Source organism: Neolamprologus brichardi, unplaced genomic scaffold (genome assembly GCF_056152115.1).
Source record: "Neolamprologus brichardi isolate AB-2024 unplaced genomic scaffold, ASM5615211v1 NODE_ptg000033l+_length_6344489_cov_1, whole genome shotgun sequence".
In the NCBI taxonomy this organism is placed as follows: domain Eukaryota; kingdom Metazoa; phylum Chordata; class Actinopteri; order Cichliformes; family Cichlidae; genus Neolamprologus; species Neolamprologus brichardi.
Genome location: NW_028270137.1, coordinates 889,073 through 912,522, shown reverse-complemented (window position 1 = coordinate 912,522; position 23,450 = coordinate 889,073).

Here is a 23,450-nt window from a genome sequence, read left to right as displayed (position 1 = left end):
TAGCATGGCTATTCAACTACGAAGTTAGTTGGGCCAGATTTTCAAACCGAGGAATTTATCTGGGCCAGATATTTTTTTTGAAGCTAGTAAGCAGCAGATCACAATCAATTTCAAACCCACACAACTGTATTGAAAAATAAGTAATTTTTTTATTCCTTTTCCCCTGTAAATCTGGTGACCTCATAAATGCACACCAAAAGGTCCATTTAAAAAAAAGGGAGCTATAACTAAACTATTTTTTGTACATTTGAAATAATAATAATAATAACAAAAAACATTTTGATAATTACCTTTCAAATTAAAATAAATATTTTGCTGACCACTCACTTTTCCTGCCATGAATGGAGCCCCATCTGTCACAAGTATACAGACCATTTTCCTCAAAAAGAGCTGAAATCTTCTCAAACATTATTTCGCCAGCTGTGTGTCCCTCTAACGGTAGTAAGCCGAGCAATTTCCCATCCAAAAAACGGACATATACGCACAACTGTGCATTATCAGTTCTGTCTGTGATCTCCTGCTATAGACATTACATCAGTTTTCTTCAGGTCATCTAACAGCATATTTGAACTGTCCTACAGGGGTACATTTTTAATAGCAGATGTCACACTTACTTTAATTTTTTCATCACTTTTCACCGCATCCACCACGTATGCAGTATTTCACTGTTTCAGAATCTGTGAAAGGCCTTTTCTTCTTCGCCAAGAAGCAAACACGAAGGGAAGATGCTGCAGCTGTCTCTTGGGCTGTACAGGACCCACCATGGCAGTACAACTCCGGTTGTAAGATTATTAAACTTGGTAAAATGAATAAGTATTTGTCAGTCCAGGCAGGGTTAAACCGACAGTTTTCATTGTCAATTTTGCGCTTTTGGAGAGAGAAAGACATGCTGTTGCCGCATCATATATTATGATGATTGTTTAATATGTTTACATCACGGTGCATTGTGGGTTAAATATTGCTAGGCTACTAGGAGTGTTGCATTCACAGTCTACACTACGCTGTAGGAATTTTTTTTATTTTTTAAATTAATTAATTTTTTGCGTTTTCTCTGTGTTTCTGCCAGGACCACAGGCAGGGCCACTCGCAGGTTGCTTCTGGGCCGCATTTGGCCCGCGGGCCGCCATTTGAATAGGCTTGTCATATAGGCATACAGTATGATGTCATATATATCGTGCACAAAGGTTCTTCTGTTTGCCAGGTAGGCAAACAGGTAGGTTTGCCAAAAAAACATAGGCTTCCAAGTCTGTTTTTTTGGCCTTTCAAAGACCATAATGAGTTCGTCTTCCAAGTCATACCAGTCGTTTTAAGCGGGCGTCACATTGCTGCTCGTAGCCTCTGGTCCTGCCCCCACTTTTATTAGCAATGCCACCTCCTTGGGAATCTCGGTCATTTTACCATTAAGAAGCTTGAGAAACAGAACATCAAGGTCAGTGTTCAAACATTAGGCTGTTTGAGGTACACGTGGGGGGAAAACAACAGAAAAAGACAAACATTTCTTACCACTGGTAGGTAGCTGACTAAAAACTGAGCAACATGCTTAATCACCACCTGCATTACAGAGAAAATGTGTTTTAGAAAAAGTGAACAGGAGGAACTAGAAGAATTGTAAAGTACACACATAAGAAGCCATACTGGGAAATTGTCTTCTCTGCGTTTTCCAAAGAAGACAGTCCCAAAGCCTCCTTCACCCAGCTTATCCTGCTCCTCGTTATGTCTATCAAATTGAGTTCTATGTTTCATATCAAGATCACTTTGAATGGAGACACTGATGGTGGTTTTATTCCTAAGTGCACCCACTCAAAGTGACCTTGCATACGAGTTTAGAGCAATTAGAAACTTTGAAGCAAACTTTAGTTAACATGGTTCACTTACAGAACATCTCAAGTAGAGACCCCTCAAATGGAAACACTTGTGGTTTTCCTTTTGCCTTAGTGCTCCTATTTGGGGAAGTCTTTATTTTGAATAGTTCAGGGAATCATTAATTTATATGTTAATAAGATGCCTCTGATTGAAACAACACGAAACCTTCAACAGCTACTATTGATTACAAAAGATGACAACAAAATACAATGGGGTGCTACAACAGTCGTTAGCCATCCATTAGTTTCATGATTGAATCTCGTTAATTTAAATGTGGGTGGGACTGCAAGAGGAGTCTTGAGTTCATATAAAAGGAGACTCATGTTCAAACATCTCTCATGGATTTGGAAACATAGACAACACAGGATATTCCAAAAGAACTTCAGGACTCACTGGTAAGGAAGAGCATTCATTACAAGTCTGTATTATTGGTCCAACTCATGCAAGAACTTGTCTCTTGAATTCAGTAAGTGCATCTGCTTGGACCAGTTGTACACAACAACTGCTATGAATTCTTCCTGACCCTTCAAGTTAGGTCTATCAAATTGAGTTCTATGTTTCATATCAAGATCACTTTGAATGGAGACACTGATGGTGGTTGTATTTCTAAGTGCACCCACTCAAAGTGACCTTGCATACGAGTTTGCAACAATTAGGCACTTTGAAGCAAACTTTAGTTAACATGGTTCACTTACAGAACATCTCAAGTAGAGACCCCTCAAATGGAAACACTTGTGGTTTTCCTTTTGCCTTAGTGCTCCTATTTGGGGAAGTCTTTATTTTGAATAGTTCAGGGAATCATTGATTTATGTGTTAATAAGATGCCTCTGATTGAAGCCGCACAAAACCTTCAACAGCTACTGGAGACAAAAGAGGAAACCAAAATACAATGGGCCGCTACTACAGTCGTTAGCCAACCATTGGTTTCATGACTGAATGTCATTGACTTAAATGTGGGTGGGACTACAAGAGGAGTCTTGAGTTCATATAAAAGGAGACTCATGTTCAAGCATCTCTCATGGATTTGGAAACACAGACAATACAGGATATTCCAAAAGAGCTTCGGGAATCACTGGTAAGGAAGAGCATTCATTACAAGTCTGTATTAGTGGTCCAACTCATGCAAGAACAGTATGATGTCATATAGGCATCCAGTATGATGTCATATAGGCATTCAGTATGATGTCATATAGGCATTCAGTATGATGTCATATAGGCATCCAGTATTTTAGCCGAGTGGTAAATTAATAATAATATTTTCCATTTCAGTTAACCAAATGTCCATTTAAGGTTCAAAAAGGGGTCTTAAAATGTTGTTTCTTTGTTTCCATGTATGGTAAGACAAGAATGTTATTGGGTAATTTAATGTTCCTGTTAAAAGGGAGTTTTTCCTTCCCACTGTTGCCAAAGTGCTTGCTCATAGGGGGTCATATGATTGTTGGGTTTTTCTCTGTATCTATGAAGCGCCTTGAGGCGACTTTTGTTGTGATTTGGCGCTATATAAATAAAATTGAATTGAATTGAATTGAATTGAATTGAATTGAATTGAATGTTATTGCTTGTGCTATTTCTTTGGCTATCTGCATGTTGCGTGCACTTGAAGCTTTTAATTTTATAGGTTTGTGTAGTTGCATATTGTGGTCACTGGGGAGGGGGGGGGGGGGGCAGTTCTTAAGGGTTAACTGCAGTTTTCCAAAAAATGCCTTAACAAGAACTGCATCTCTGGACTTTTCTCTTTGTTGTGGATGTGGAACGGGAATGTTGTAAAGGAGTTAAATTGTTGGTAAGGAATTGTTAAATATGCACATAACTCATTGAAACATATTGGTATAATTGTAGTGCAGTGGCAAAACGTCAGTATTTTAACAAGATGATGTATTTCTGAAATGTATGATGCAAAGGACCTGTATGTGCAGCGTGGAGAGGCCATTTTCTCCATGCAAGGGATGAGTTGCGAGATCGTCTGTGTGCTCCAGTATCCGAGTGAGCTGAGATTTCTGTGGAATGTAAGTGTTTATAAAAATGTATGTAACACTTCCACAGTTTTTAAAGGAGCCTTGTGTGATTTAGCTCTTTGTATTTTGTTCTGCACACAGAGGTCACTGCCGTATTTTTGTGTTTTGTATTTCATTTCCTTTGTTCCTCGTGTTGTATTGGCGCATCTTTGTTTAGTCGGTTATTCTGTTACTTTGCCACGTTACCTGTCGTGCTGTCGATGTTCAGTACAAGTCCATATGGCCGCTGTTTGACAAAAGTAAAGGTCAAAGGACATTTTTTTTGTTTATTCAGTTGGCATTGACAATAAAACTGCACATCAAGAACCCAGTAATTGTGTCCTGTGTGGCTAACCGTTTCCCAGGCTACAGTATGATGTCATATAACGCATACAGTATGATGTAATATAGGCATACAGTATGATGTCATATAAAGGCATACAGGTTGATGTCATGTATGACATGCAACTTTGATAGGTTTGTAGCTCAAACCTATTCGTCGGAACTTTCAAGACAATTTAACTACACAGCAAAGCAAGACACGAGTAGGCAAAGTTCTTCATGTTTCTCGTGCACGGGAGAGAACTGGACAAACGCCGTTCCTTCGCTTGACCACAGTCGCTCTCATCCGCTCCCTCGTAACACTGCTCTTTTATTGAGGTTACATGAATATACATAGGTTCATTAACATATGACGTATACATACAAACAAAGAGTACCTTGCCTGTGCGTTGTGTAAGTGTGTGTGTGTGTGTGTGTGTGTGTGTGTGTGTGTGTGTGTGAAGACTTCCCTAAACCTGCTGGTCTGGAAGTTCAGCAGTTCATCTAAACAAAAGGCACTTAGACTAAAACAGATATAGATACGTTCATCCTACCACAAAACAATAAGAGCAGGTACGACCTCTCCCATGCTCCCAGGATGTGGGTGTGAATGCCAGAACACTCTGGAATGCACACAAAGTCTCTGCAGACTCCTAAGGATCAACCTTCTACCAACATAACATTGACTATAAAACTCTAAGCATATATGAGTAGATATTTCTAAGCATATATGACAATCAACAATATAACCCTGACAAGCTACATGTCTTATAAGGCATACAGCTTGATGTCATATGTCTTAAAGTATGATGTCATATATGTCATACAGCCTTGTCTCATTATGCACTCAGCTTGAAGTCCTGGAACGAGACAGCTTGATATTGTATATGCATTCAGATCGAGTCATACAGGCATACAGTATGATGTCATATAGGCATACAGCTACAGAGGATGCGAGCAAGGTCCACCTCTTTTTATGGTGGTGACATCATATATGACATCCGCTTATATGACATCATACTGTATGCCAACAGAAATAATATCAACTTATCCTGCTCTTCGTATTTTTCTTCAAAGTCCTCTACAGAGAGACAAAACAAATTGAATTTAACAGGTAAAGGAGACTTTACTCACCTAGATATTTACGCACACCCACAACACGTGGTGTGGTAAAGGTCGGCCAAGATTTTGACCACATGTCAGAAACTGGATCAAAATTGGACTAAACTCACTTGAACTCTGACTTTGTCTGCACTTAGAACTATCACAAGACATTAAAACAAAACATCGGGCATTGATGACATCACAGGAATCTAACATTCTAATCTATGCAAACTGTCTCCAAGGCTACATAATATCAAATTAAATCATAGCAAAGGAGTAAAAAGCAGGATCAGTCTTAGGGTGTATGTTACATGTTTGCCAGTTTGGATGAGTGAGTGCAATACTTCATCGGCCTGTGTTGTAGCAACCTGTTGAACCTGCTGAGAAACTTTTCTTTGTCCACTCTGCCCCAAACTTCACATGCTCCATAAAAGTCGAGGCCTAGAGACCTCTGCATAGTTATTAGCATTAGGTTATCAGTATCATCTGATATATATGACATTTACAGTACAGTACTCACACATGACATAGGAGGAATAAATATGAAATTTTTGACATAAATTTGATCATATGAAATTGGATATTTTAAAAATATGAAACTTTTTCCTTCCATCATACTTCAAAAATATAATATATTAAGTTTTGAACATTTTAAAACATTTAAGTTTGCTCGTTGTATTTATAAGATCCTACATGGACGTGCTCCACAATCATTGGTCAGTCATGTTAAAATCCATTATCAGTGGAAGACAAACCTGATCCTCTACTAGAGGCGATTGTGCAATACCTTTTAGACATAACACTCAGCAAACAGTTATTATTAGTTAAAGTCAGTGAGATTTGGAGTGATACATGACACATGACGGAATAAGACATGCAGACTTAGCATGACGAACCGACGAGGAACACGTACACTGTAAATACATACAGAGGGAAAAGAGGACTAGAGATGAGACATGGACATAACTAAGCACAAACAGAACATGATGGCTGGGGGGAAAACACACGTGACAGAAGGAATGGGTCACAAGTGCAAAACATGTAAACGAGAGGAGGAGACGGGAGAAAAAGACATTACTGAAATACATGAAGGGCCAGGGCTGGGGCAGCCAACCAGTCACAGACAAACAGCCACATTTTTTACTGTGTCACCGCAAAGAGCCACATCATACACCTGGGCACACATGAACATCACCCATCCCTTCCTCTGTCCTGCGTTCAGTTTGGGGTATCAAACTCAGGACCCTAACCCCATCAGGCCGGGGTCTTTGAGTGGAGTCTGCATGTTCTCTCCAGCTTCCTCCCACAGTCTAAAGACATGCAGTCAGTGGGGGTCTTCTCGCCCCGTTCACATTCACACAGAGATGCATTGAAGATCACCTTGTGGTTAGTGCCTTCTATTCGATGTACAGACTGAATAATAACACCTTCTAACTAGAAAGTGCATTTCCTGAAGAAACTGCAGTGTGAATGCTTGAATCTGAATATATGCACTGAAATGAATTAATTGCTGAATTTTAAGTTAAAAATGTTGAATGAGATGAAAAATACAGAAATTTTCGCCTGAAAACAAAAGTGCTGAACTGCTAAAAGCTGACATCCACACAGAAGAAGTTGGAAAACAGCTGAAAATGTTTTAATTGTAAATTAGAAAAACATAAGAAATGAGAAAACACAATTTAGAGTAAGAAAACATCTGAATGAATACTAAAAGTTCATATTCTTTGAATCACTGAATGACTAAAATGTGATCCCTCCACTTGGATCCACACAGTTTAAAAATTTTAAATGTCTGAGCTTTGAAAGACACAGTGTTGGAAAGAGAACAACGATGGCGACGTTTTGAGGGTAAAATGATGGCTGTAGAGCAAACACTGTAGACACAGCAGCAGTTGAAAGAGAAGTGTTTAAGATGAATCTTGGCAGAGTGAGACCAGGCTCAGGCAGGCGTGAGCCTGGTTGCTATAGTGACTCCACCCAATGGCTCCATACACACGCACACAGACATGTGCCTCACTTTTGCTGCTTAAAATGAACAGAAACGTCAGCCCGAAACAAATTGTTCCTAAATGAAAAATACAAGTCGTATTGACAAAGTTCTTTCACCGTGAGCGGCAGCAATGTCTAGTCTACCAAATTCTCAGGTTTCATGCCTGTGGAGTTTATTATATGGACGTGGTGACAGTGTAAAGACAGCCTGTACTTCAGATTTTCAGACAAACTTTCCGAGCCTTTTTAACATTAGAGTCTATGGAAGAGTTGGAGGGAGGAGGCTGTGCATTGGTGACATTTATGAAAGAACCATAACACCTATTACAATAATAAACACATTAGATGAAAGAGGACAGCGATGGCGTTTTGAGGGTAAAATCATAGCTGTAGAGCAAACGCTGCGGACACAGCAGCAGTTTTAAGAAAAGATTTTAAGATTAATTCCCCCCTCCTCTCACTCTAGCAGTTGAGCTGTCTCACTCTAGCGCCAACATTCCGTCCCATACACACCCATTATGAACTCTGAAACGGCTGAAAAAAAGGATGAAACTTAAACTGGAACTGAAGAAAAAGTATGACAGATATTGAAAAGATAAATACAAGTTGAATAGTTGAATGTCTTGGCTTCGTTTTAAAGTTTGAATGGTAGCTCTATGTCAATGTATGTGGAAGTAGTTAGATTTGAAAAACGAGTAAGTTGAATGAAAATTTGAAGACTCTCCCATTGAAATACATGGGAAATTTTTGTTGAATAAAGTTGAATAAAATTAAAATTATAAATGTTAAAAATGAGAAAAAAAGAAGCAGTCATGTCCAAAAGAAGAGGAATCTAATGGTGTTTGAATGGTTTTTCTAAGTTGAACGGTTTTGAAGGATCAATTAGTTCTGTCTCCTATTGGTGCTCTTCTACGAGTAATCAGTGCTTGATGGCTTACTAAGCTTAACTTTTTTCACAACATTGATAACAAACACAAAACAACAACAACATATATTATCTAAAAAAAACTTGATTGGACCACAGTTTGGATGTTCATCCTACATGTTTATTGAGATTATCTAATGTCTGCGACGGTATCTTCTCCCACGTCTGCGGACACCCGAGGCCTTGTGGGCTCTCCTGCGTCTGCGAACGGGGCGAGAAGCACGTTTGCGTCTATACCTGTGTCGTGGCATTGTCCAAAACGGCGGTACCTGCTCCACGTCACGGGTTCTATTTATGGACTCACCTGGCAACTTTAGTGATGTCACTGCTGATGTTGTCACTGTTGGTGTGACCTCATGACTCATTCATCCCATCTGAACTGTGGTGTAATTATGAGGTCACAGGGGGACGTGAATTTATTCACAAAGTTGAAAGAGAGTTTGGGTCATAACTCAAAGACACAATAATGCAGTCAAATCATTGGAATTAAATATCTGTAAATTACACGATTTAGAGGGGACTGACATCACATCCAGTCTCTCTGTTGTGATGTCAAATATCAATGCCAGACTCGCTTCTCTGCTGTGATGTGAAATACCAATGCCAGACTCGCTTCTCTGTTGTGATGTCAAATGTCAATGACAGATTCGTCTCTTTGTTGTGATGTCAAATATCAATGCCAGACTCGCTTCTCTGTTGTGATGTCAAATGTCAATGACAGATTCTTCTCTCTGTTGTGATGTCAAATATCAATGCCAGATTCGTCTCTCTGTTGTGATGTCAAATATCGATGCCAGATTCGCTTCTCTGTTGTGATGTCAAATGTCGATGCCAGATTCGTCTCTCTGTTGTGATGTCAAATATCAATGCCAGATTCGCTTCTCTGTTGTGATTTCAAATGTCAATGCCAGACTTGCATCTCTGCTGTGATGAAAAATATCAATGCCAAACTCGCTCCTCTGTTGTGATGTCAAATATCAATGCCAGACTCGCTTCTCTGCTGTGATGACAAATATCAATGCCAGACTCGCTTCTCTGTTGTGATGTCAAATACCAATGTCAGACTCGCTTCTCTGTTGTGATGTCAAATGTCAATGACAGATTCGTCTCTCTGTTGTGATGTCAAATATCAATGCCAGATTCGTCTCTCTGTTGTGATTTCAAATATCAATGCCAAATTCGCTTCTCTGTTGTGATGTCAAATACCAATGCCAGACTCGCTTCTCTGTTGTGATGTCAAATGTCAATGCCAGACTCGCTTCTCTCTGTTGTGATGTCAAATATCAATGATGTCATGATATGAGTGAACAGTTGTTGTTTAAGGTGCAGTTCATGTTGATGCCACCGGAGGGTGGTGTGGAGATAGTAAAAGTGATTGCTTAAACCTAAGACGGTGTCATGTCTGCTCCCTGAAGTAATATCGTAACATGGTGTCAGAAGTGAACTGATAAGACTATACAAGAGTGCCGCACACATGGAAGGGCTTAAGCCGCCAGCTGGACTTGATTTGCTGCAAGGGAACCTCTCGGAAAATTGGAGACGGTTTCGGCAACGGTTCGAGCTGTATCTCGCGGCTACAGGAGGTGCTAGTGTTGCACCCTCAGAGAGACATGACTCCATTCTCCTTTTTCTTGCAACTTTATTCTCCTCAGTTCAGTTTGGAGTTTACAGGCAGCATAGCGTATCATCAGCAAAACATCGCTTCCTCACGTCTCAGACACTGTTTGTTTTTTTCTGCGCTTACTGATGACATCACACGTCTGAACTCTGACCTCCTGGAGCCAGTAAACTACAAAAATTAACTAGAAATGCGTCCAAAAACAAAACACAATTAAATAAGAGTAGTCTTTAAAGATTTTCCCAACAATTCAGAAAAATGTAAGTTTTATAACTACTTTCAGAGCGCAACACTAGCAAGCCACCCAAGGTACAGTCTTCACTATTTCTTCACATTGCTGGAGAGGAAGCGGTTGAAGTGTACAATACCTTCACGTTTACGGAAAATGGTGATGAGCATAAGCTGACAAAAATAATGGAGAAATTTGAGGAATACTGTAACCCAAAGAAGAACATAACCTATGAAAGGTACAAGTTTTTCACGTGTGTGCAAGGGGATATGCTAATTAGCCAGTATATCACGGAGCTAAAGCTAAGGGCCAAGTCATGTGAATTTGGACAACTGCAAGAATCCCTCATCAGAGATCGCGTAGTGTGTGGAATTACATCGGACGCAATGAGAGAAAGGCTGTTAAGAGAAGATGATATTACTCTCGAAAAAGTAGTTCAGCTTTGCATTGCGGCTGAGACCACAAAAGCTCAAATCAAGCAAATGCATGAGGAGGATCACAATGCTCAAGTCTCTGCACATGAAAGTAAAGACATAGATGCAGTGAGACATAAGCAGACATGCAAAAAAGACAGACAAAGTAAGATGAAACCGAACGACAAAGACCAAGCAAGCACGTTTAATTGCAAACGATGTGGAACTAAGCATGCATCACGCCAATGCCCTGCTTATGGCAAACAGTGCAAGAACTGTGGGAAAATGAATCACTTTGCCAGAATGTGTAGATCGAGAAAAGTGCACACTGTCGCCGATGAAGCCACGGATCAGCAGGCAAGTCTGTTCATTGGGGCGGTAAATGCAAAAACACAGACACGAACAGATGAATGGACTGTAGAAATAAAAGTTGGCCACAAACCTGTGAAATTCAAACTAGATACTGGTAGTTTTATAACTACTTTTAGAGCGCAACACCCTCCCCCACAAAAGAAAAATGTTGCCACACATTTTCTTTCTAATCTTTGACAATTTACCAAAAATAGAACATTTAACCAAAGATGAGCGAGCAAACAAGTATTTCCACACATATTACACATTACTGGGTGAGAGGCTACCATCTCTTAGTATCTCAGGACAAGTCTCTCATGGTCACGATACAAAACTAAATGTTCATAGTCCTTTTGTACTGAAGGGTGGGTTATCCCTCGAAGTATTGGTGGGCCCGCCGAATCTTCGCAGTGGGACAAGGAAAATACCATTTACACCCCAACATCATGTGATTACACATTTCAAAACCATGAGTTCATTAAACCCATATTGTACCCACTACTGTCTTAACTCTTTGACGCTAGAATGATAAACCTTCCCTCTATTTATTATAGTAATAATGCTTAGAGTACCTGTTTTTCTTTTAACTGTAACATGTGTCAATACCACATCAACATGAACTGCAACTGTAATGTTACACTTAGATTAAACTCTCTTGTGAAGTTGACTCTGTGTTTTTCTGTTATATCTATTCATACTGTAAAGGATACATGAATGATGGTGGGACAGAGGAATGATGGATGGCACTTGAAGGGCTGTTCACACCGACAGGGCACGTGCTCCATTGCTGGACCATTGGCTGACCTAGTTTTTCATATGTGTAGACACGCCGGGGCTGTTTCATTCTCTTTGGCTTGTGCCTCCATGTCTCAGCATCACTCTGCTCACTCTCGGGTCCAACAGCTGGAGCTTCAACATCCTCCTCCAAACTGCGTCTCTCCTCCACCTGTTCCTCTTCAGGATGCCCCTCTGCTCTGAAAACAGGCTCAGACTTCTCTCCGAGTGCTTCACTCTGGGGGCAGAAATCCTCTGCTTCTGGGTTGAGGGGTGGATCGGCATATCTGAGTGCTGTCCACATGTGACAGTCGTCTTCACTAGAACTGCCTGTGTCTGTTTGGTCAGTATCGGGCTTGGTCTGATGATGTCTTCTTGCTGACTGTCTCTGTTTGTTTCCACGGCTTTTTTCTTTCAAGCCGCTTTCGCACACCCCAGACTCGTCAACCAGGTAAGGACACGGCAACAGTAGGTTACGGTGTAACACTCGTCTTCTTCCTGTCCCCTGCAATGGCTCAACCACATACACTGGACTATCAGGACCTTTCCTTTCGGTGATGACATAAATCATATCCTCCCAATAGCTGCGCAGTTTCCCAGGACCTCCTCTGGGTGTGAGATTTCTCACCAAGACATGGTCACCTGGCTGAAGCACAGAGCTCCATGCACGTTTATTGTAGTTTTTCTGTCCCCTTCTTGCACTCTTTCTCATGTTCTGCCTTGCAATTGCATAGGCCTCTTGCATAACTCCTCTCCATTTCTCTGCATAGCCACTGTGTGACTGACTCTTCTCTTCTTCTCTTTTTGGGAAGAGCAGGTCGATAGGCAAGGTTGGTTCACGGCCAAAGAGAAGGAAGAATGGAGAAAATCCTGTTGCTTCGTGCACAGTCGAGTTGTAGGCATGAACTACTTTGTTCAAATGGTCTTTCCATCTTGACTTCTGAGATTCATCAAGTGTCCGGAGCATACCTAGGAGTGTCCTATTGAAGCGCTCTGCAGGATTGGCCTGTGGGTGGTACGGGGAGGTACGAGAATGGCTGATACCGCAGTAGCCTTGAAGCTTGCGGAAAAGATTGTTCTCAAATTCTTTCCCCTGGTCATGGTGTATGTTGGATGGGAAACCGAAGCGCATGATAAAGTCATCAAAGAGCTTTCTTGCCGCAGTCTTCCCAGACTTGTCCCTTGTCGCATATGCCTGGGCATATTTGGTGAAATGATCCACAACTACGAGTATGTATTCTTCACCTCCTGTGCACTTGTCCAAATGCAGATAGTCAATGGATATCATCTCAAACGGCGCAGAGGTTTCAATGCTCTGAATTGGTGTTCTGGTTATTCTGTTAGGCTTCTTCTTCTTTATACAGCGACACACCTGAGTGACATAGTGCTCCATTTCCTGCCACATTTTAGGCCAGAAGAAGCGCTCCCTGGCGAGAGCGACCATCCTGTCTGCTCCTAAATGTCCCATCTCCTCATGTAGATTTTTATAGACCATGGGCTTTAATGAGTCAGGAACAACTAACTGTTTTCTCCTTGTGGTCTCACGCCTCAGAATGCCATCTCCATCAATCTGCAAATGGGGCCACTGCCGAAGAAGGTACCTAACTGCCTCACCCTCCGCCATCTTTTCTTTATGCTTCAGGTAGGTGTGTGTTCTTTTCAGGGACAAAACTCGGTTTATGGCTATGTCTGCATCCTGGGCGTCTCTGATGTCGTCAACTGCAAACGGCTGAATTGGTTCTGAGACGATGCATCCCTCTGGCAGCGCGTTGACATTACAGGTGACAGCTGAGATCCAGTTCATTTCTCCTGTTTTCTCTCTCTCTAGGGCTTTCCCAATACATTCAATGGCATCTTGCTGACAAGCCTCTGTGCATTCCTGCATGATGTCTTCAATGGGCTTTCCTCTTCTTGATAAGAAATCTGCATCTCGATTCGCTGCCCCTGGCCTATACTTAAGAGTGAACCGATAATCTGCCAACTCCGCCACCCAGCGGTGTCCAGCTGCATTAAGTTTCGCTGACTTCATGACGTATGTCAGCGGGTTATTGTCACTGTACACAGTAAAATGAGGCGCATGAAACAGATAATCACGAAAGCGTTCTGTTATGGCCCATTTCAGTGCCAGGAATTCCAGCTTGCCTGAATGTAGCTTGTAGTTTTTTTCTGCAGCTGTCAATGTCCGTGATCCATAGCCTATGACTCTCAGGGCAGTCCCTTGACGCTGGTACAAGACTGCACCCAACCCATCTTCAGAGGCATCTACATGAAGAACAAATGGTTTCTCTAGATCTGGATATGCCATGATTGGTGGGTTTGTCAGCTGGTTTACTATTTTGTCCAATGTCTCTTGGTGAACTGTCATCCACTGGATTGGATGGGATGGTGGCAGCTGGGCAGATTTGCGGTGGCACTCCTTACTCTTTCCACGCTGCTTGTGTTCAGACTTAGGCTTTGCTAAGAGTTCATAGAGGGGTTTGGCTGTCCTTGAGAAGTCCTGTATGTAGGGTCTGTAGTAGCTAAGGAAACCCATCAACTTTCTCACCTCTCTCATGGTCAATGGTTTCTCCTGTTTCAGTGCTTGCACTGCTTCAACTTCTTTGGGGTTCATCTTGTATCCCTCTGCTGAAACCACTCGCCCCACATAGCAGACTTCACGTTTGAAAAAGTCACACTTCTGTGGCCTTAATTTGATACCACATTCTCTTTGTCGCTGTAGCACTCTCTTCACATTTTGGATGTGTTGTTCAAAGCTTGAGCTAAAGACGAGTACATCATCCAAATATGGGACACACATTTCATCCCTGAGGTCTCCCAGGCATCCCTCCATGTAGCGCTGGAATGCTGCTGGGGCATTAGTAAGGCCGAATGGGACCCTCACCCACTCATAGAGTCCCCATGGTGCTATAAATGCAGTGCAGGGTCTGGTGTTCTCACTCATAAAACCCTGGTGATAAGCCTTTCCCTGGTCCAATACTGTGAACCAGGAGTTGCCCCCAAGGTTTTCCAGGATCTCCTGTATTCTCGGGATGGGATGTCTGTCGGGCAGTGTCTTTGCATTCAGGAGCCTATAGTCTACACACAAGCGAAGGCCACCATCTTTCTTCCTGACGCATACCAAAGGCGACGAATATGAAGAACAAGATTTTTGGATCCAGCCCCGATTGAGTAAGTCTTGTATGTGTGCTTTTACCTCCTGATAAAGGTGTCTGGGGATTGCATTATATGTCTTTTGCACAGGCACTTTGTCATTTAGCTGTATCTCCAGCTCTAGATCTTTAATGCATCCCGTGTCCCAGTCATCTTTTGCAAAAACATTGCATTCCTCCCTCAGCATCTGTTTTACCTGCTGCTGTTGGTCACTTGTCAGATGGCTCAAATCCACTGGTGGGTCCCAGGGCTCAGTTTGTGTTGTCTGACTGGACTGCACTGTGGGTAAAGAAGTACTTCCGTCTGCTGTCTTAGAAAGCTCACCCTCCATACATTTTACCTGTGGCATGTAGATAGCATCGACATTGTGCAGCCACCCCAGTGTAGTGCGACCACAGAGGGTGATATCATGGTCAGTCATATTTTCCACAGTCACTGCAACTTTAGCATCACCTTCTGAGGGGAGCTGAATTAGCTGTTCTCTAACAACTAGACCTGCTGACCATGGTGTCTCACAGTTCGGCTCCAACACTGCATGTGACCCACTCAACACACTCTTATTTAGCCAACCACATTGCACTGTCATCATGTTACGCTTCGGGATGGTCACAGGTCGCCTTCCTACTCGGGCTATGTGGGGATGGCTGTCAGGCGTTTGTTTCTTTAGGACAGACAGGACAGCTCTTGCAGTTTTGCGCCCCACCTCAAATGCTGAGCACAATCTGTCCAGCATATGCCCTGGGGGGATACAGTCTTCACTGGTGTCAATTCTCAAAGCTAATTCTTCTATCACATTAAAGCCGATGATGGGGCATTCAATGTCACCACTGGCGACTAGGATTGGAACTTGGACAGGCCTGTTGGTCATCCCAGCCACAGCATTTTTGGACGGGCTGAACTCAGTCTCTATCCATCCTTCATATGGAATACTAGTCCCATTAGCAGCCGAGAGCTCTAAAGCTCCCTCTTCGAGCAGCTCTTCCACCGACCTCATTTCAGCATCAGGCAGGTGTTTCTTTCTCCAGTTTGTCCCCACTATCGATACTTGTGAGCCGGTGTCCCACAATATTGTGGTGTCCACACCTCCTAAGAAGCCACGGACCTGGCATCTTTTGCCTACCAGCTTCGCCATTTGTTGTTGTTTACCAGTGAGGGGTGCTTTGAGGCTGAATGGGTCGGTTTGGTGCTTCTCCCCTTCAGGGTTAAGTATGATTTCGATCTTACTTGAATTAGCTGAGCACTTTTTCCTACGACAACCTGCTGCCCAGTGTTCCGTACTGCCACATTTGTAACAGTGGTCACATTTGTTTCCTGTATTGGATGATTGACACTGCTGGCACTGTCTAACGTTTGTGCTCCTAGGCTGTGATTGGTATTTCTGGTCAGGGGGTTCGGCCATTCTCATGTGCTGAGGCTTAACGGTCTGCTGGAGGCTGGCAATGTGAGTGGCGAGGTTCTGCAGAGCCTCACATATAGCCTTGTTGCCTTGATCAACTTTATCCATTAATGTGTCTCGTTTGACCGCTCCACCTTGCTTGTTCTTACTGTCTGATGTGTGCATACTGCTTTCTTTCTCCACCTCTTGTTCTTCCCCACTTACTGCTGCAACTTTGATCATCTTTGCTCTTGATGCAGCTGACAGCTTATTCTTTCTTTCCATTTCCAGACTGTATGCCGCAGTCATTTTTACCAGAAGAACCTCATCTGTGATTTTAGGATTTTGCAGGTATAGCTTCACATCAGCTCGGATGGTGTCATCATGGAGGCCAGTGAGTACTGTCTGGAGAAACTGATTTTGGATGAGCTCCGAACTGTACATTAAACCAGACTGAACTCTCTCTGAAGCAAGAACAAGTTGTTGTCTCAAATCCATTGCTCGCATCAAAAACTGTATTGGAGTTTCTTTTGGCTCCTGTACAGCACGTTTGAGCGAGTGATACAACTCTGTGGCATCTTTCTCAATGTAATGAGTCCGTAATCTCATTCAAATCCGGTGCTAGCAGTGTAAGTAACTTTTCCTCTATCTCCTCAAGATGTTGCTCCCAATCAGGAGACATCTGCTGTACTTTAGACATGACGAAAAACTTTTACCTTCACTGCCTTTTCTCGGAGGGATGGCACTGCCGTAGGAGTTCAGGTGGGGGGTAGTGAGCGAGGCTAGTCACCTGTAGCTCGTCCTTCTTTGCGGTATAAACTCCAAACCGGGCAGAAACACCAAGATTATGTTGCACCCTCAGAGAGACATGACTCCATTCTCCTTTTTCTTGCAACTTTATTCTCCTCAGTTCAGTTTGGAGTTTACAGGCAGCATAGCGTATCATCAGCAAAACATCGCTTCCTCACGTCTCAGACACTGTTTGTTTTTTTCTGCGCTTACTGATGACATCACACGTCTGAACTCTGACCTCCTGGAGCCAGTAAACTACAAAAATTAACTAGAAATGCGTCCAAAAACAAAACACAATTAAATAAGAGTAGTCTTTAAAGATTTTCCCAACAATTCAGAAAAATGTAAGTTTTATAACTACTTTCAGAGCGCAACACTAGCAAGCCACCCAAGGTACAGTCTTCACTATTTCTTCACATTGCTGGAGAGGAAGCGGTTGAAGTGTACAATACCTTCACGTTTACGGAAAATGGTGATGAGCATAAGCTGACAAAAATAATGGAGAAATTTGAGGAATACTGTAACCCAAAGAAGAACATAACCTATGAAAGGTACAAGTTTTTCACGTGTGTGCAAGGGGATATGCTAATTAGCCAGTATATCACGGAGCTAAAGCTAAGGGCCAAGTCATGTGAATTTGGACAACTGCAAGAATCCCTCATCAGAGATCGCGTAGTGTGTGGAATTACATCGGACGCAATGAGAGAAAGGCTGTTAAGAGAAGATGATATTACTCTCGAAAAAGTAGTTCAGCTTTGCATTGCGGCTGAGACCACAAAAGCTCAAATCAAGCAAATGCATGAGGAGGATCACAATGCTCAAGTCTCTGCACATGAAAGTAAAGACATAGATGCAGTGAGACATAAGCAGACATGCAAAAAAGACAGACAAAGTAAGATGAAACCGAACGACAAAGACCAAGCAAGCACGTTTAATTGCAAACGATGTGGAACTAAGCATGCATCACGCCAATGCCCTGCTTATGGCAAACAGTGCAAGAACTGTGGGAAAATGAATCACTTTGCCAGAATGTGTAGATCGAGAAAAGTGCACACTGTCGCCGATGAAGCCACGGATCAGCAGGCAAGTCTGTTCATTGGGGCGGTAAATGCAAAAACACAGACACGAACAGATGAATGGACTGTAGAAATAAAAGTTGGCCACAAACCTGTGAAATTCAAACTAGATACTGGTGCACAAGCCAATGTGGTTCCCTACAGTCTACTACGAAGAATAGGAAATAAGCAAATGCTTAGACCCACAAATGTCAGGTTGTCAACATACACTGGAGACAAAATAGCAGTTAAAGGAAAGTGCACTTGGGCAGTGAAATACAAAAAGAAAAGTTTTGTTTTGGAGTTCATTGTCGTAAAATCAGAAACCAAGCCAATTCTGGGAATTCAAACATGTGAAGAAATGGGACTCATCAAGAGAGTGATGGCACTGAATAAAAGTGATGAAATGGACATCTTCAAAGAATTTGCTGATGTGTTTGAGGGCATAGGTTGCCTTGAGGGAGAACACACCATTCAAATTAATGATAGTGTGGCACCAAAAGTTCATCCACCAAGAAAAATCCCTGTCACTTTGAGAGAAAAACTCAAAGTAGAACTGGACAGAATGGAAAAAATGGGTGGGTGAATCCAATCGTCATTGTGGAAAAGGCTACTGGACGACTGAGAGTCTGCCTAGATCCACGTGATCTCAATACAGCAGTCATGAGAGAGCACTACCAGTTGCCAACAGTTGAAGAGATAACGAGCCGACTGGCAAAGGCCAAATACTTCACTGTGCTGGACGCAAGCTCAGGATTTTGGCAACTTAAATTGGATGAAGCCAGCTCTCGTCTCTGTACATTCAACACACCTTTTGGTCGTTACAGATTTCTCCGCCTGCCTTTTTGGAATTAATTCAGCTCTAGAAGTATTCCACAGGATGGTGAGGCAGCTGTTTGAGGGGATTGATGGCGTCGAGACGTACATTGACGACCTCTTGATCTGGGGAGAGACTAAAGTACAGCATGACGACAGACTGAGGCAAGTGCTTGAGAGAGCAAGAGCAAAAAATTTTAAGCTGAACAAGGACAAATGCAAGGTAGGCCTGGAGGAAATTAAATACCTTGGCCACATCTTCTCGGCAGATGGTTTGAAACCAGATCAGAGCAAGATAGAGGCAGTAAAGAAAATGCCTACACCAGAGTGCAAAAAAGATGTGGAGCGATTTCTGGGTATGGTGACATACCTAGCAAAGTTCATTCCAAACATGTCACAACACACAGGGCCATTACGCGGCCTTACCAGAGATGATGTTGCATGGCAGTGGGAAGGTGAGCATCAGCACGCATTCAACAAATTGAAAACAATTCTTACTGAAGCTCCTGTGCTCAGATACTATGATGTACAGCTTCCAGTAACACTATCTGTCGATGCTTCTAAAAGTGGACTCGGTGCTGTCTTACTACAAGATGGCAAGCCAGTTGCTTATGCATCACGCTCATTAACAGAGACTGAACAGTGTTATGCACAAATAGAAAAGGAGATGTTGGCGATTGTGTTTGGTGCAGAGCGTTTCCATCAGTATGTGTATGGAAGAAAAGTGAATGTGGAGTCAGATCACAAACCACTAGAAGTGATAATGAAAAAGCCGTTGAGCAGTGCTCCAGCAAGAATACAGAGACTCCTAATGAGACTGCAAAAATATAAGGTACAAGTACAGTACAAGCCAGGAAAGGAAATGTACATCGCAGACACACTATCCAGAGCATATTTGCCAGTGACCAGCTCATCTGATAATGAGATAGAAGACCAGGTGTACATGGTAATTTCCAACTTACCTGTGACAAGTGCAAAACTAGAGAAATTCAGAAAGGAAACAAGGAATGATATGACACTGACTAAACTTACAGAGACAGTTCTGGATGGATGGCCAGAAACAAGAAACCAAGCTGCAACAGAAATCCAAGCGTATTGGAATTACAGGGAACAAATTTCACTAGTGGTTGGAGTTCTGTTCAAAGGAGAGCAGCTTATTGTTCCTGCAGCACTGAGAGCAGAAATGCTAAAGTGCATTCATGAGGGTCACTTGGGTATTGAAAGCTGCAGACGCAGAGCGAGAGAAGTACTCTTTTGGCCTGGAATGTCACAGAGTATCACAGAGATGGTGAACTGCTGTGATGTGTGCAGTACTCACCAGAAACGACAGAACAAAGAGCCACTACATCCACATAGTGTTCCAGAAAGACCCTGGCAAAAGATAGGTGTGGACCTATTTACCTTTGACCAGCAGGAATATCTCCTCTTAGTGGATTACTATTCCAAGTTCATTGAGGTTGAGTGGCTGATATCGGACACAAGAAGTGCAACAGTTGTCACTCATCTTAAGTCACAATTTGCCAGACACGGGATTCCTGAAACGGTGATTTCAGACAACGGACCACAGTTCAGCTCCCGTGAATTCCAAGACTTTGCAAAAGAGTGGGAGTTTTGTCACAACACTACGAGCCCCCACCATGCACAGTCAAACGGAATGGCAGAGAGAGGAGTACAAACAGTGAAACTCTTGTTAAAAAAGGCAAAAGCCGAGGGGAATGACCCGTATCTATCATTAATGAATCTGAGGAGTACACCGTTGGAGGACATTGGAGCGTCACCAGCCCAGCTGCTAATGGGTCGACGCATAAGAACAAGACTTCCAACAACATCGCAAAGATTGAAACCCCACATGGTCACTAAGACAGTGCAGCAGTTGTTAGAAACAAGACAACAGAACGTGACCTAAAGAAAAAAAGAAAAGGCTATGAATAAGATAGGAAATAAATAAATATGAAAATAAAAAAGGGTAAATTTAACCAGGAAGGAATAAAATAAAATATAAAAAATTAAGTTAAGAATGAGATAACTGTACAACACAAATTAGAATGAAGGGTAAATTTAACTGGGAAAGAATAAGATAAAATATATAAATTAAAGTTGAAAATAAGATAACTGTACAACAAAATACACAGTATAGACATATATAAGAATGTATGAGAAATATAAATATATATACACACAATAACAGCAGCTGTACAAAAATTAACTGGAAATGAGGAATATAATGTCCAGTGTTGTGCAATCCACATTATATAGTGTCTTGTGCAGTGCAAATATGCTTAAAGTGATGAAGTGAAAACAATGTCCAGAATGTCCAGTGTGTGTGTAAGAACTATATGTGTGGGTCAGTACTGTGTGGTGGTGTGATTGAGAGACCGTATCGCCTGCGGGAAGAAGCTCCTCCTCTGTCTCTCTGTGTTGGTCTTCAGGGAGCGGAATCGCTTTCCTGACCTCAACAGAGAGAACAGTCCGTTGTTGGGGTGGCTGAGGTCCTTCACGATCTTCCTGGCCTTGGTCCAGCACCGCCTGCTATAGATTGAGTGCAGGTCAGGGAGCTCTAAGCGGATGGTGCGCTTACCTTTGCATTATGAATTGTAGCTGACTTTGTCCAACAGAAATCTTTGTTGCAAATCTTTCCTCTTTGCCAAGGTTGCAGGACTTGATATAAAGATGCATGTTAACTTAAGTCGACTTTAGATTTTCAGGACGTATCACATTAAGATCACCTCGAATGGAGACACTGATGGTTCATGTTTTCCTAAGTGCTTCCTTTCAAAGTAATCTTGATTGTGTTACATCAGGATCAAACAGCCAGATTATTTCAGGACTTGTTCACCATCATTAAAAACAACTGTCACCAACTGGAATTCAAACTACAGTAAGTGCAAGTTTTCGTGCTGTATATGTCATCAACAAAGAGTGTTTTGCAGGCATCTTCTGTCTCAGTGGATGCATGGCTTTTTATGTTTTTCATCAGGGTCAAATGAAGTCATCATTTCACAAATTAGTCACCAACATCACAACAACATAAGCACTTATTTGATTTCTGAATACAGTAAGTTCTCATTGTTGTTGTATTGTTGATGTCTTCTACAGCCAACAATCACTGTAAAATTACCTTTGCATTATAAATTGTAGCTGACTTTGTCCAACAGAAGTCTTTGTTGCAAATCTTTCCTCTTTGCCAAGGTTGCAGGACTTGATATAAAGATGCATGTTAACTTAAGCTGACTTTTAGATTTTAAGGACGTATCACATTAAGATCACCTCGAACGGAGACACTAATGGTTCATGTTTTCCTAAGTGCTTCCTTTCAAAGTAATCTTGATTGTATTACATCAGGATCATGCAGCCAGGTTATTTCAGGACTTGTTCACCATCATTAAAAACAACTGTCACCAACTGGAATTCAAACTACAGTAAGTGCAAGTTTTGGATTGGACTCTTGGATTTTGATTTATATTGTATTTTGACATTCCGAAATCTTTATGTCCTGTTAAAAATAAAATTCCTTATTACAACTTGAGCGTAAAACTTTCCTTTTTTCTAAAGCATATAGTTAGGGTTGGATCAGGTGACCCTGAGTCCTCCCGTAGTTATGCTGCAATAGGTGTAGACCGTTGGGGGATTCCCATGATGCACTATTTCCTTCTAGTCACCTATCTCACTCAACATGTGTTAATAGATCTCTCTCAATTTAATCGCACTCGTTATTAATCTCTGGCTCTCTTCCACAGCAGGGAGTTTTTCCTTCCCACTATCACCAAACTTCTTTCTCATAGGGGGTCATATGATTGTTGGGTTTTTCTCTGAATTTTTTATTGTAAGGTCTACATACAATATAAAGAGCCTTGAGACGTCTGTTGTTGTGATTTGGTGGTGTATAAATACAGTTGAATTGAACTGAGTTGTCAAGATTTCATGGAATGAAAATGGAATGATTCTTTTTTTCCCAAGTGCTTCCTTTGAGATAATCTTGGATTGGGTTCACATCAGGATGAAACAATGACATAATTTAAGGAATTATTCACCATCATAACAAAAGAGACTATTACCAACTGGAATTTTAGGTTCTGTAAGTGTTAGCAATTATACTCGTGATCTCAGCAACAAAGTATTACATTCAAGACATCAGCTTTTTCACTGATACCCTTGTTATATATGTATTCAATAAGCATAAGATTGGTCATGAACATTACAGAGACTTAAGCACTTACTTGGATTCTGAGTACATTACGTGCTAATTATTGTTGTACTCATTAGGTCTAATATAGTAATCATGGATTAGAGCTATACAAAAGAAATTCATAAATATTTGAAGCTACATGTCCTGTGCTTCATATCAATGGTGGTTCTTTTCCTAAGTGCACCCAATCAAAGTGAACTTGCATATGAGTTAACAGCAATTAGACACTTTGAAGCAAACTATAAATAGAGCACCAAATAGAAGAAAATTCTATGTGGCTTTACTGTATATGTTTCACTTAAAGAATATATCAAGTAGAGACCCCTCAAATGGAAACAGTTGAGGTTTTCCTTTTTCCTTACTGCTCCTATTTGGGGAAGTCTTTATTTTGAATAGTTCAGGGAATTGTTGATTTATGTGTTAATAAGATGCCTCTGATTGAAATCGCACGAAACCTTCAACAGCTACTGGAGACAAAAGAGGAAACCAAAACAC